Source organism: Rhinoderma darwinii, chromosome 12 (genome assembly GCF_050947455.1).
Source record: "Rhinoderma darwinii isolate aRhiDar2 chromosome 12, aRhiDar2.hap1, whole genome shotgun sequence".
Classification (NCBI taxonomy): domain Eukaryota; kingdom Metazoa; phylum Chordata; class Amphibia; order Anura; family Rhinodermatidae; genus Rhinoderma; species Rhinoderma darwinii.
Genome location: NC_134698.1, coordinates 74,628,936 through 74,645,384, shown reverse-complemented (window position 1 = coordinate 74,645,384; position 16,449 = coordinate 74,628,936).

Below are 16,449 nucleotides of genomic sequence, written 5' to 3'. Positions count from 1 at the left end.
TGGGATGATAGGATGGTCAATGAAGGTGGAATGATGGGATGATACGATGTTCAATGAAGGTGGAATGATAGGATGATAGGACAGTCATTGATGGCAGAATGATGGGATGATAGAATGGTCAATGAAGGTGGAATGATGGGATGATAGGATGGTCAATGAAGGTGGAATGATGGGATGATACAATGTTCAATGAAGGTGGAATGATGGGATGATAGGATGGTCAAATAATGTTGGAATGATGGGGTGATAGGATGGTCAATGAAGGTGGAATGATGGGATGATAGGATGGTCAATGAAGGCGGAATGATGGAATGATAGGACGGTCATTGATGGCGGAATGATGGGATGATTGGACGGTCAATGAAGGTGGAATGATGGGATGATAGGATGGTCAATGAAGGTGGAATGATGGGATGATAGGACGGTCAATGAAGGTGGAATGATGGGATGATAGGATGGTCAATGAAAGTGGAATGATGGGATGAAAGTACGGTCAATGAAGGTGGAATGATGGGATGATAGGATGGTCAATGAAGGTGGAATTATGGGATGATAGGATGGTACAAATAAACAAACCCGTCCAAAGTACCATGCATCAGATAGAGAATGTGCATGGAAAGTTACCTCAAAATTACAGAAAGTCTAAATAAGAATAGGTAGCTACTATAAAATATAACCTTTAATAATTACCCCTAAAATCAGGTGTATAGACTCACAGGACAAACAAAAAATTAAACGGTACATGGAGACCGCCAGTGTACGATAACTGGAAGGGCCCCAAAAAAATCCACCAACAGTAAAATAATAGTATGCACAACAATGAGAAAAGATGCATAAGAAATATAGCAAAATCAACACACCATGAGTTAATGTTTGCTGAAAAATGGGTGGATCTTACCAGAATCAACGTTGGCTCTCTGTGATCAAAGCGTTTAAATGGAGAAAAATGCAGATGATAGGCTAGCGTTGGTCTGTGGAAAGAGAAGACAGTCGTAGCCGTACCTATCTCACCCTAAGACTGAGAGAACAACAGGGCAGATATTCAGACCTGATAATCTGACCCTAAACAGGAAAGTGGGCCTTGGGGGCCCTCACCCTATACAACACAATCCCTACATATAGCTACGATGATAGGATGGTCAATGAGGGTGGAATGATGGGAGGACAGGATGGTCAATGAAGGTGGAATGATGGGATGATAGGATGGTCAATGAAGGTTGAATAATGGGATGATAGGATGGTTAATGAATGTGGAATGATGGGATGATAGGATGGTTAATGAAGGTGGAATGATGGGATGATAGGATGGTCAATGAAGGTGGAATGATGGGATGATAGGACGGTCAATGAAGGTGGAATGATGGGATGATAGGATTGTCAATGAAAGTGGAATGATGGGATGATAGGACGTTCAATGAAGATGGAATGATGGGAGGATAGGATGGTCAATGAAGGTGGAATGATGGGATGATAGGATGGTCAATGAAGGCGGAATGATGGAATGATAGGACGGTCATTGATGGCGGAATGATGGGATGATTGGACGGTCAATGAAGGTGGAATGATGGGATGATAGGATGGTTAATGAAGGTGGAATGATGGGATGATAGGTTGGTCAATGAAGGTGGAATGATGGGATGATAGGACGGTCAATGAAGGTGGAATGATGGGATGATAGGATTGTCAATGAAAGTGGAATGATGGGATGATAGGACGGTCAATGAAGGTGGAATGATGGGAGGATAGGATGGTCAATGAAGGTGGAATGATGGGATGATAGGATGGTCAATGAAAGTGGAATGATGGGATGATAGTACGGTCAATGAAGGTGGAATGATGGGATGATAGGATGGTCAATGAAGGTGGAATGATGGGATGATAGGATGGTCAATGAATGTTGAATGGTAGGATGATAGGATGTTCAATAAAGGTGGCCAACAGGACCTCGATGGTAGCATATGAGATAGTAGGGCTGCCATGATCCAAATGATTAACTGGAGGAGATTGTAGGGTTGGATCCCTTTGGATTTTACCAAATTGGAGATCTATGCTGCTGCCTGTCCATCAGATGAGAGGCAGATATTTAATGTGTAGAGCCACTCTAAGGTTACATAAAATAGGAGGTGTACTTTAAAAAAACAAATAAGTGGAGAACATTTTTTAGGAACGGGTGAGATCTAGAAGATCAATTTGACCATAAATAGTCCAATATTACTGCTCTGCTGAATTGGAGTCACATCCAATTAGCTCATATACTTTTCTGGTCTGTTCCAACCGGATAAGGCCTTCAACCATCACTAGTCCTATGCAGTTCAGACAAGTAGCCTCATCACTATGTCATTTCCCATAGATTCCAGTTGATGGTTTGGTCTACTGCAAGGCCTTTTAGAACAAGTAATGGTATACAGAATGCAAATCCTTCAAGTTGGTGAGGCAGGAGACCTCTATAGGAAACACATACATATACCCAGTTTGTTAAAAACTTAAAGAGCTTTTCCAGGAGGCCCCTTATATTGCATCCACATATGTAGAATTACTAGCATGAAGAAAATTCGGGATTACAACACCTATGTGCACACTTATTGCTGGAAATAGTAGTTCATATCTTAGAAAACTCCATAATCTATTAGTCCAATGTTTAAAAACCCTTAAACAAGAGATTAATACCCCAGGCTACTTTTGTTTTGCTATTAACAATAACCCTAAAGGGTTGTCTTTTTTGACAGTGGTTTGCCCCTCTGTCGAGATCCCCAAAGATCAGCTGTAACCAGTGGGAGAACCTGTTAGTAAGTGTTTAATTCCCCTGCAGCGCCGCCGCAGGAGAAATGAGCAATTACACAATGTCAATTAAAATCAATGTGTAATGGCTGCGGTCGCGGACCACCGCCATTCCTCACCTTGTGATGGTATCCTGCCAGCGTCAACCTCCTTGAAGATGCCAGAACACAGCCATACTGCTCTGCTCTGAACTCTAGGGTGCACGTGCGCACCTGGTCCCTGCCTTAAAAGCCCAGCGCGCTCACATGTTTAATATTCCCTGACCAATCCCCAGTTCAGTCAGGACTATAAAAATGACTCTGCCCTTCCATTCCTTGCCTGAGCGTTGTTGTTGTCTACCCAAGTTCGTATTGCAAACGGCCCCTTAGTTGTTTCCTTCTTCCAGTGTTCCCGTATCCTGATTCCTGTATCCTGTTGCTGTATTTGTTTCCTGAGCCTAAGCCGTTAGTTGAGTCGAGTGTGTCATCTGCTACGTCTGGTATCATCTGCCACGTCTGGTGTCATCTGCCACGTCTGGTGTCATCTATCACGTCTGGCGTCCTCTACCACATTAAGCTCCACCCGTGCCAAAGCCTCTGCTACTGTCTGGACTATTAGGGTATGTTCACACGGCGGGGGTCCGTAACGGCTGAAATTACGGGGATGTTTCAGCCTGAAAACATCCCCGTAAATTCAGCCGTACCGGCATGTGCAGGCGCTTGAACGCCGCGTCAATTACGGCCGTAATTAGCGCTGCTATTCATTGGAGTCAATGAATAGCGGCTCCAATTACGGCCAAAGAAGTGACAGGTCACTTCTTTTACGCGGGCGTCTATTTACGCGCCGTCATTTGACAGCGGCGCGTAAATATACGCCTCGTGTGAACAGACAAACGTCTGCCCATTGCTTTCAATGGGCAGATGTTTGTCAGCGCTATTGAGGCGCTATTTTCAGACGTAATTCGGGGCAAAAACGCCCGAATTACGTCCGTAAATAGGCCGTGTGAACATACCCTTACAGGTACTCTTGTGCTAAGACTTGGCATAGACTTTATATAGACTGTTGTTTGGCCAGCTGCCACTCCGCTACAGCCTAGCGACCTACTGGGTCCACATACCCCTAGATCGTGACACAATGTCAATGTAATGCATGTACCTCCTGGATTCTTCAGAGCGAGAGCTGCTCTTTGTAGCCGCCTCAGCTCTGGGTAATAGATGTAACTTGTTATCCTTTATATAAAGTATTAGAAAATGGGTTTTCTATAGCAGACAAGACCTTTGAAAGACGGCCTACCTGGTCGGACACCATGCAAAAATCCATCCTATCATAGTATATGATGCTGACAAATAAAAGGCAATGTTTGGAACAGAAAATGCAGGGTTTGCAGATGGGCAATTATTTACATAAAGCGCGATTTGTAGGGCAGATAATAACTCCTGAGGAAACGAGGCAGCGCGGCTAAACTGGCTTCATGTGCATTCCACAATATGTGTAGTATCGCAGTAACCACTAATAACACTGGATGCATCAAAGGTATGCTAAGAAGACATTGAAATGAGATTAGTAAACAGGCCCTGCTGTACTGCAGACGTTTGATGTACCACAGAGAGCTGAATGAACTGGCTGGCTCGCCGATCATTAAATGCATACATCTGAATAATAAATAAATAAATGTTTGTTTAAAAGCGTTAAATAATGCTATATTTATAAATCCGCACCATATTCTTTCATTAAGATTTTATTTTATTTCTGCCTTCCCTCCTCCTCCTCGCTACCAAATGCAAAGGTCCAATTTTCTATCTTACCAAAGCCGGTAAACACAACTACGCATGTTTTTGTTATTTTTTTTTAAATCTTTTTGAAAAATGTACACACAAAAGAGTACAGTAGCCGTAATAGAAAAAAAAATATGGTAACTTGTAATGTATTCTTTACATTGTATTGTACTATAGATCACAGGAGAAAAAATATTTACTATAAAAATGAATGGAAAAAAAATAAATATAAAAAAATGGAGCAATAAAAAGATAAACATTAAATATAAAAAAAATTATTAAATCTGCTTTTGTTGAGATCACAAGCAAGGACAGGGTTAACGAAAACGCTCTGTTAATTTCACCGTTTAAAACCTTAAATAAAGTATTATTTTAATAGGGAGTTCTTTCGGTTGAATGTGCCGTCCAGAACCAGCCAGTCCCTGAAGATATTAGCGGGAGTCCACAAACCCTTCTGTAAATAACTACATTAATCTGTGGCTTCTTTGTAATCTTCATCTTAATATAATAAACCAAAGAACCCAGTGATTTTTTTTTTCTCAACAGTATTTTTTTAGCTTTTTTTGCATATTAGAAAATCATAGAATTCTCAAAAACATTAAATGTTAAATTAATATTATTAATCCAGTAATAACTATTACTCTAATGTGTCTAAACTCATCCCATATGACAGGCTATTATAAAATTAGAAGGTTAGTGTAGACAGCATCTATAAAGAAGTCTCCAAAGGGGTTTCTGATTTGGACAATCCCTAAGTTATTGTCCCTTGACAATAATAATGATCACAAATTCTCCCCCTGATGGGAACCCCAGCGATCAACTGTGATCTGTGGGGAATCCTGGAAGTAAGTGGTCAATTTCCCTGCAGCACCACCACAGGGAAAATTAGGAATTACACAATGTCCATTCATACCAATTGGTTGTCTGTGTAATACAGGACAGGACAGGTCCTCCAGAGAGAGAGAGACAATATTTGTAACCGCTCTTTATTCTGGCCGAGAGATAAGGATTCTGAACAGGGGACCCCCCCCCCCTCTATTAACTCTGATTTCCCTTATATGATATCTAAACTAGATCACCCCATTAAGCCATCTTTTTGTCCAGGAGTGTCAAGACTGCACCTATAGGGGGTACAGACGTGGTTGTCATACCTGTGTCATGTAGCATAAGAGATTCAACAGTTCCTCAACCACATATGACAACACATGAGAACAGCAGTGGTAGGTGACATTTAGGGGCCCCTGTTACAGATTTCGCATTGGGGCCTAGGAGTTACACCTTTGGTATCATACACATTGACAAACAGCAATTAATAACATGAGACAAAATTGGTAATTTCACCAAATTATGGATCACCAAATTTAAATTCCTCAATATGAAGTAGAGCAATTTAGAAATGTATTCATATTTTTAGCATTTTTATGGATATTGATGATTTTTCATTAACAGAAATGTTGACTGAGCTAAGAGTTAGTGCGCTAATAAAGACAAGAGCTGCCGTGTATTAAGTAGATTGGGAAATATTCGACTTATAAATACAGGCTCAATCTCATTGTGGAAAATCAGGACAGAATAAGCCACAAATTACATTCCAATATGCCCATAAATGCCAAATGCCGAGGCATTACTAGGAGCTCCCTGGCCCCAATGTACAATCTATAACAGGGTCCTTCACCTACCATGTGCCCTTTATAATACTGGTGTCTTCTTGGCGGTCACAGGTGGTTTGGACCCATTCAGGCACTAGGACCGGGGGTAAATACTAGTTTTGCCCCCTTATAGCTATGCCCCTTGTCAAATGTTACATAGCAAACAGTGCCATATTGATGTCTATGTCAGAAGTGTACATAAAAGTAAGTAGCATGAATCAAAATGCAGACCCTCTGCTAGTGCATGTTCACACTTAGAACTCCTACATTCAGACGTTGCTTATTAATCCCATTCCTTCCCTACCAAGTAGTTTTTCGGCCACTCGTCTCACCCCAACTCTCTCACTGCAACAAGCAGAGTTATAACGTGAAGCTCCTGGGGTCAGAGGTGTAGCTAAAGGGGGTGCAGAGGTTGTTGTGGCACCCGGGCCCTAAAGCGTGAGGTAGTCCAAAAAGTTTACTCTACCCCATATCAGGAGACCAGTGCTATAAATTACACATGATAGTTGGGGGGCCTTGTTTCAGATTTTGTACTAGGCCCCAGGAACTTCAAGTTACGCTCTGTCTGGGGCCCCTCATCTATCATATGTGATATCATACTCAATCGCATGCTGTACTTATTGAATTACTCCTATTTACAGAAGAGTGGGACACAATGGGTCCGCTGAACAAAAACAGATATAACAAAAAAAAAATTGCAATGTCGCCCAAGCCACCAAATAAATTCCTGCATTAATTTATCCAGCCCAGATTTTAAAATGAAAAAAGTAATAAAATTGGGCAACACTGACCAATTTTTATGAGTGACCCCAAATGAGTAGCCCATCAGCCTGGACAATATGTGGTGTAGCTATATAACAACTATATGTCACTGTGTAGTCCGATTCATGCTCTCACACCCATTGAAAATGAACAACGAAATAATCAAAAACAACCAAATTGTCTTGAAAAATTTTTTTTCCTTTTAGTTTAATTTCAAAATTTTCCTTAACCCATACCTTAAAGGGTAACTAAACGTTTGACAAACTTCTGTCATTTCATAGTGACATGTCATACGTTTTGATTGGTGGGGGTCCGAGCATGGAGACTCCCACTGATCACTAAAACTAAGCGACAGAAGCGCTCGTGTGAATGCTCAGCCGCTTTGTGTCTGTTCGGCTTTTTCCGGAAAACAATGTATTGGAGTACGGGCTCAATAGAAAGTCTATGAGCCCGTACTCCGATACATCAGCTTACCGGAAAAAGCCGAACGGAAACTAAGCGGCTGAGAGCTCACACGAGCACTTCTGTTGCTTCATTCTAGCGATTGGTGGGGGTCTCCGTGCTCGGACCCCCACCAATCCAAACTTCTGACATGTCACTATGACATGTCAGAAGTTTGTCAAACGTTTAGTTACCCTTTAAGTCCATCATGCCTATTAAATTGTTTAGCAGCTAGCGCTAGTAAAGATTTTCTGCTTAGTTCATAAGGTCAATGGCCAGTCGAGCTTTCAAAGTGACAACCACCTTTCTAACACAAAAATGTGTTGGGAGCTGTTGTCACTTCCCCTGTCCTCATAGAATCTCATACAAAGTGCATTACCCACCAGGGGGCGACAATGAGCACAGAAGAAAGCTCCTCCCAAGCTAAAAACAACCTGAAATCTGTTCTCCATCCTGGTGCATGATAGAAGTAAAACTTAAAAAAAAAGTTTAGGAAATCTATTTTAAAGAAACACTCCGGGCAAACATTATGCCTACCACATGGTCTGAGGGGGCGGAGCATGACACAAAGATTCACAGTACACCAAAGAGAGAATCCCTGTGTCATGCACCGCCTCTCATGCCCTGCACTAGGTATAACCCACTATATTCGATATTCCTGTAATGTTCCTTTAACTTTGGAAATATTACTGCGCCATTTATGCTGTGACTGGACTTGCTCTTTTTTAGAAAGTACTGGACTTAATCATAAACCAGTCCCTTTAAGCATTAAAGGGTCCGGAGATATTTTTTTTAAAGTGTGGATTATTTCTAGAAAATTAATACATAAAAAAATTAGTTTGTATAGTAATATCATTTTCCCCCGTGGTAACAAAAAAAAGCATTACAGATACAATTTTTGGTCTCCCAGTTATTAACATCAAAAAGCTTCACACTTAACCTCCTTCCATGGAATCCCGTGGCACTGCCGCTAAATGCTAAAAGGGCAGGTAGACCATTTGGCATGGGGGGAAAAAAATGGATTTTTGTTTTAGTGTTAATCAGTTCATCCTGCCTCATCTGCACTTAACAAGACCTGCAATTAAAATGAGCACTTAATGCTTGGCCCCAAGCTTGCTACTATTCAAAGGACATATCTGCATACGCAAGGGATGTAAAGGGCCTTTTGAAAGTAAATAATTGAAATAATTAGAGGGACTCAGAAGACTGCAGCTTTCCCCTTCATGACTGGTATGGGAATCTCCTTCTGGTGAGGAACAAATTACACCCATATGGTAGTGTCTGTCCTCTTAATAGCCAGATACTTAAAGTGACGAGAGGGACTGCGACCGCACAGTCCCCCTCACTGGCTCTAAATAGTCTGAATCATGCTCTTGTTAATATAGATACATTGTTGTTTTTTGTTTTTTTGCTTTTTATCATATATTGTACAGGTTAAAGGGCATCTCCAGTGACTGTTTATATTAACATCAATGACACAGTAGGCATTGTTAAGCAAAATGGTAAAGGCATTTTCGACAAAAACGTTTGTTCAGTTATATTTTTATTCTGAATTTCACTCCCATAATGACTCAGGATGCGGCATAGATTCCATAGTCCCCGTATACTGGGAGGAGCTTTGTGCTGTGCTCTTTGTCGCCACCTGCTGAGTGAATTTTGCACTTTGTATAATCTTAGCAGAGGAGAGGGGAAGTGAGTGACAACTGCTTTGAGCTGAGAACACGGTGGTAACGGGAACCTGTGCTCCACTAATAGTGGTTTTCTCATAAATAAAGGCTATGGTACTTCACTAGGATATGCCAGATTCATAATTTGTGGAGGTCTGACTGCTTTGACCCCCATGATTACAAGACCCCTTGGGCACTTCCTGTGCACAGGGAAAATCCTGTTATGATTCAGACACTTCGTTTGAGTTATAATTCATTGTCCTAGTGGTCAAACCTACACCAATTATTGAGGTATAGCTTTTTCTAGTGATATATGCCTTATAGGTTTTTTTGGGGGATATTACATTGTATCCTTTTTTTTACATCCTTAAGAGGCTCTGTCACCAGATTATAAGTGCCCTGTCTCCTACATAATCTGATCGGCGCTGGAATGTAGATAACAACAGTGTTTTTTATTTTGAAAAACTATCATTTTTGAGCAAGTTATGAGCAATTTTTGATTTAGTTTCTTAATGCCCAACTGGGTGTGTTTTTACTTTTGATCAAGTGGGTGTTGTAAAGAAGTGTATGAGGCCGACCGATCAGTGACCAATCAGCGTCATACACTTCTCATTGTTCCAGCCCAGCTTCTTTCAATGCACAATCTTACTGTGCTGTGGATCATGCTGGGCTGGAACCATGAGAAGTGCAGGACACTGATTGGTCACTGATTGGTCAGCCTCATACACTTCTTTACAACACCCACTTGGTCAAAAGTAAAAACACACCCAGTTGGGCATTAAGAAACTAAATCAAAAATTGCTCATAACTTGCTCAAAAATGATAGTTTTTCAAAATAAAAACCACTGTTGTTATCTACATTCCAGCGCCGATCAGATTATGTAGGAGATAGGGCACTTATAATCTGGTGACAGAGCCTCTTTAGGATAGGCTTTCCATGAATGACCGATTGGGGTCCTTGTCGTGGATTCCCCCACTGATCAGCAAAATGAAGGGGCAGCACATGGACATTTCTGTGTCAGGTACTGCAGTCAAGGGACTTCTGCTCCATCGATCCTAAAGATAACCTATCAAGCTATAATCCCAGTAAAACATTTTAACTTTTTATAGGAAAACCCATGTAAGAAACTCGGACCAAAAAGAAACCCATGTCATTTTATTTTTTATTATTTGCACAGCGACAATACAGAAATGGGATTATATGCACTTATTATATTTATATAGCCAAAGAAATATATATATATAAATGTTGTTTTTATATTATTATTATTTTTTAATTTTTTGGGGGGGATTGTTTTTTATGATTACTCTCACAAGTTTCATAGTTTTCATATTAAATACCCAATATGACCCTAAGCAGATAGAAATCATCTAATTCGGATAACAATCCTAAAAGGAGGAAAAACCTAGCCAATATACCACCCCTATAAAAAGCCGAAATGTCACTGCACTTAAATGGTTAATGGGCTCTAAAAATCCCAGCATCTTCTTGGTTTCCCTCACATCGCTCACTGAAAAATTAAACTCCAAAGAATATGTATATGTATAAATAACAAGTTGAGCATTATAATAAAAATCAATAAACATGCTACAGTAAATGTATTTTCTTTGGATGTCAAATCATTTTTCATTTCATGGTGTTCTATTATGTAAATGTATTGTGAAATGTTTACAGTACAGTATTTTTCATGTCTGGGGAGAATGAACAATAGACTTAATATGTACTGCAACTTTTCTATAATTTCGCTATTGTGGCAGGAAGAAGCAATCTTGTCAGCATGTTATTTAACAAAAAAATCTCGGCATTTATGTAAAAAGAGCGGGGTCGACCCTTTAGTAAACTTACAAAATTGTGTTTATATAGAACATTAAATGCAGCTTTTTATTTACGGAAAGACTGGGAATTTGTGAGCACTAAAATAATTGTATAAAGTCAGGACCGAACATAGAGCAAAGCCGGTCCCATAGTTAGAGATCAAAAATGGGTGTCCCCGTTATGGTGCCGGGTAATGCCAACCAGGACAGAAGGGCCTAGGGCTCGTTTGTCTCCCAAAATACAATTTTCGTCCCTTGTGTTGATACCACACCGCCTTTTTTGCTTTTATTGGATTAAATTGGAAAACTAAAAACGAAAGCAGTGTATTTAGTAAAAATTGCAGGATGGCGCATGTTTTTTAATCAATTAAATTTCCCTTAATGAAATTCTCCACATGAAGTTATTATTATAATTTTAGACTAGACTGCAGTTATAGGGAAAGGCTTGACCCCTTCTTTATCACTGGACTAGTGTAGACCAGTGTAATCTAGGACAGGCTAGAGTTGCTAGGGATATGCTGCTTGACAACCACTTTGTAAAGACTGTGGTTGTTAGGCACTGTATCCATAGCAACTAGTCTATCAAACATGATTCAGTTATTAGTTTAAGGCTGAATTTCTGCTGTACTGAAAAGGGGTGAAACGTCTGGAAGCGGTCACTCTATGGCTATGCCATTCCCCATCTGAGGGTGGTATTAATTTTTGTAATTTATTTTTTTTTTTTTAAGGAATGGACAAGTTTTTTTTTGTTAGAAGGTCCCACCAACAATAAATTAATGACATAGTGTCCCAGCAATCATCCGCATTATATGGAAGAACACAGCAGCAAGTGTTATATTCCCAACAGCGCCACCACAGGTGAAATGAAGCATTACACAGTTCTCATTGAAAAGAATGGGCTGTCTGTGTAATGCACGGAAATACCAAGTCCTCCAAAGAAAGAGAGACACTCATTGTAGCCCTTCTGTGTTCTTGTTAATATAAGGGGGACACCCTGAATGGAGGACCCTCTATTAACTCAGAAGTCTAAGCCAGACACCTCATTTAAGGCGGAAACCTTTTTTTAAGGTGGAATTCCGCTACTCTCCTTTCAGCAACCTCCTGTTATGTAAACCTTTACATTGTCTCAGGGTGGCAACCACCAAGATTTAACTGTTTTATGGATAAAATATTCCAGACGTAGAGAGAATGGGAACAGAATGCAGCAAACGCTGGTTATAGAATATGAAATGTGGGAACAGATTGTAGAATATAAACAGCATATTTCTGCCTCAGACCAGGAACCGACTATTTTAAAATAATCCCTTTTTCTGAAGCATCATTTGCTTTCACGACACTTACTTTTCATTATTGCACCGTAGGGGAAACGGCTTCGAAGAATTATTATGTTAAACAGCATTTTTTAAGAAAAAAATAAAGACTTAGCATTTCCCCAAACAAATAGAAGAATCTGCACCTTCAGTATGGAAATCCATACATGAGCCTTCAAGTCAGATGCCATTCATAGTATTAAGGGTCAAGACGCGGCATCCTATAGATATGAGTGCTCCAGCGTTACCAACATATATCATTATGGGTTTTGGGATGCAAAGGCATAGAGAAAGGAAGTAAAGCCTAGTTAAAAAGCAAGGAGTGAGAAGTAGAAAAGGTAATTACATATGAGATTCTACCCTTGACAGTTCTCTTTCAAATTCATTCAACCTAGTTTTGAATAGCGACGCACATGCAACACCCACAAGAAACCGGGGAAGAAAAAAAAAATTATATAATGTGAATTTTAAGGCGATTATGGACTTGATCAAATGAGTTTCAAGCTGCTTGAGGGAATAAAATCGTGTTACAGAAAACGGTATGTATAGGATGGCCTCCTCTGTGCATGGACTGAGCGGCAATTAACCTTTTCCTCTATGTCTAGCAAACTTGGGGAATAAACAGGCTGCATGTTATTGTTGGTCTGAGGGTAAAGGAGCTGTAATATAAAGGAGAAGGGCGTATCCGGGGTCAGAATGGCCCACCGGGAAGCTCCAGTGGGTTCAGGCTCTGACATGATAATGGGCCGCAAAGATCCAGCAGAAGACAGCCCCATTTGTAGGTGACTTTGGAGCCAATCACTCGCCACTAGGGTCTATTTCTTATGGAATGATTCCCAAATAACCTATTAGACCTTATTGGGGATGTATCTTGTGTGTGAAATGATAAGTAAAAAGATTTAATTATAAATGGACGTGCTTAAATGGATGTAATACATAGATTGTGCCCCCTGTACATAGTGCCCTCCTATAGTCCCCTGTAGATAGGGTACCCTGTAGATAGTGCCCCATATAGTCCCCTGTAGATAGGGTACCCTGTAGATAGTGCCCCATATACTCCCCTGTAGATAGTGCCCCCATATAGTTCCCTGTAGAAAGTGCCCTTCTGAGCCCCCTGTAGATACTGCCCCCAAGAGAGTCCCCTGTAGATAGTGCCCCTATATAGTCCCCAGTAAATGGGGTACCCTGTAGATAGTGCCCCCATATAGTCCCCTGTAGAAAGTATCCTTCAGAGCCCCCTGAAGATACTGCTCCTGAGAGAGTCCCCTGTAGATAGTGCCCCCCAGAGAGTACCCTGTAGATAGTGCCTCCAACACTGCCCGCTGAAAAAAACAAAACATTACATGTTCACCTGTCCTCGTTCCCACGCTGTCCTCCAGCAACATAGGCCTGGTCTGAGACCAGGCCTTATTCAGTGGAACGACGCAGTCGGCACGGTGACATCATCGCGCTGACTACATCATTGCTAAACCACCGAACGCCGAGGCATGGGTGACGGGACTGATAGTTACCGTGCCTCGCCAGGCAACGCTAGACTAATTAATTGTATCCGCGTACCAAGGACAATTAATTGCAGGGAACGGGTTCTGGGTCCCAATTTACGGACGGTTGGCAACCCTGCATTGGATGCATTGTGGAAGAAGAATAGGTCAGACCGGGCATGGAAAAGTTTTCCACTATGGCAATGGAAAACCTTAGTTGGAAAAGTTTCCATAACTAGCTTACATAGTGTATGTGGGCTGTTATGTGGATGGCAGGTCCCAGAGCCCACTGGGCTTAGGGAGGCCCATTAAAATATGTGTAAATGTGTTCACCACTTTTCAAACCAAGGGTACAGTAGGGACTGACTGTATCGCCCAAGATCCCACATGCACCTTGAGAAAGGGTTGTGACTATGAAGGCAAGATTGAGTAAAATTGACAAAAGAGAGGGAGGCAGGGGCATAACTTAAAGCTGCTGGCCCCCAATGCAAAATATGGAACAGTGCCCCACACCCAACATGTGCCATTTATAGTACTGATGTTTCCTTATGTGGTAGAATGACTTTGGGGCCCGTTTAGTCACCAGGGCCCAGGTACAATTTCTATCTCTGCACCCTCTATAACTACGCTCCTGGGGGGAGGGATAAGAGAACAGGGAACAGTCTGTGTATGGAGAAGGGCGGTGACTGGGTGACCAGAAGATTCAGCTCAATAACTTCAAAATGGCTGGCCATGACTGAACTGCAGAAATAATAGGAAGATCAGCTCTGGAGCAAGAACTGCTGCTCTTACAAAGAAAATACTGTGCAGACAAAGAGAATAGGAACAATTATAAGCACTTTGGTATTTTATTACTTGGGCGGAGAGTAAATACAATATAAAAACTGTGCAGGCTCAAAGAGTTAAAAATGGCCAATTCAGCTCTGCTACATCTGTATATTATACTGCAGGGGGTAGCTTATTCCTAATATAATATAGCAGATGATTTTATTTTTGTGTCCAGCTGTGTATGTAGTATATTTAGAAATAACACACACACACTTCTACAAACAGCGTCTACAAATCACAAAGAAATAAAACAATACTGAGGAGCGCACTAAATAAAATCAGATGTTGTCACTGGCTCGCGGTCAGAACAAATGTTAGTGGAAAGGCTTCAGATTACCCGAATGCTTTACATTGTCTCCACAACTTTATAAACCGCCATCCGACCAACACAGCAAGAGCTTCGAGCAGCTGCGGGGTCCGTTTTGCCATATTAGGATAAGTGCGCCGGGCGTACCGTGCGCTCGCACCACTTCTCGTCTTCTATTTCAGAAAGTAAATGACTTGCAAGTGTTTTGTTTTAGCACAGCTATTTTATTATTTTCTTCTAGCTTCAATAATAAAACTATGACCCTTTTTATGAGATTCCAAGATTTATATTTTCCTAATGAGGGTTATGTACAAAGAATGAGAGTTGTGTGGTTTTTATTAGTTTGAGACTGACCTTTTCGCGCTGGCTGGAACAAGAGACAATTGATTTCTTCATGTGGATCACTCATTGAAGATAGATGAAAGTATCTACAGATGTAGAAGAGTTGAGTTTGTCATATAGCTCAATGTGCTGTGATAGCATGAGGTCTTAAAGGGACATGCACTGAAACTGGCCATATTGGTTGTCACTCACTTTTCCCTGGAAAAGTTTTAAAAGGGTTGACCACTTCGAGCAATGCCTTTTTTTTTTCTTTTTTAGATAATCTGATCGTAGAGATCCCAGCGATCAATCATAAGTTACATAGGAAATTAGTAGCAAGTGTTCTGTTTCTCTGCCGCACCACCGCAGGGGAAATGAAGTATTACACGCATCCTATTGAAATTGATTAGCTGTCCATGTATAATATAGAAGTGCTGGATCCTTTTTCTACTCGGGATAAGGGTTCTGAATGTGAGTAATTCCTAAATTGGTACAAACAGTGTTTATATTCTTCTTTCTGTATTAACAGAATTGTAATTCTGTCAAGTCACAGCTAGCGGTCATGGTAGAAAAATTGGAGAAAAAAACGGATTGTGGTCGGTAGGTTTCTGCGCCAATGATTTGTTTTATTAACTGTCTGTGAAGTTTAGATGGCCTTATCTTAAAGGGGTTATGTGGGGACCAGAAATGATTAGCAGTGTAGTCCCTGCAGTCTGAGATTTTCATCGATTTTTACAGCGCTGCCGGGGGACCGGACGTCCAGTTTCACGGTCTTCTTTGATGGCGACTCTTCGTCACGTGACCGACCCCGCTGTACTCCATGTACTCGATGTTCTACTGCTCCTGCTTGTACATAGAGTGCAGCGGGGTCGGTGACATGACGAAGAAGCCATCAAAGAAGGCTGTGCAGCTAGACTTCCGTTCCCCTGGCAGCGCTATAAAAATAGATGAAGACCTCATAATCAGCGCGACGGGGGACCGGAATTTATATTAGCGAGTGTACTCACATACTGCTGTGACTACACAGATAATAATTTTTAGTCCCCACATAACCCCTTTAAACCTTTCAAGTCGCTAATCTGTAGATCAACATCCGGAAAGGGTATTTGAAAAAATATTTTGGTTTCTTTCAAACATTGTCATTTTTTTAAAGGTACTAAAACATAACAAAAACTATATATATATTGGTATCACCATGATCGTACTGACCCGCAAAATAAAGATAACGTGTCATTTTCACCGTACAGTGAACACCGTAAAAACGAAACCAATAAGAATATGGCAAAACTGTTATTTTTTTCCCAATTCCACCCCATTCTGAATTTTTTTCCAGCTT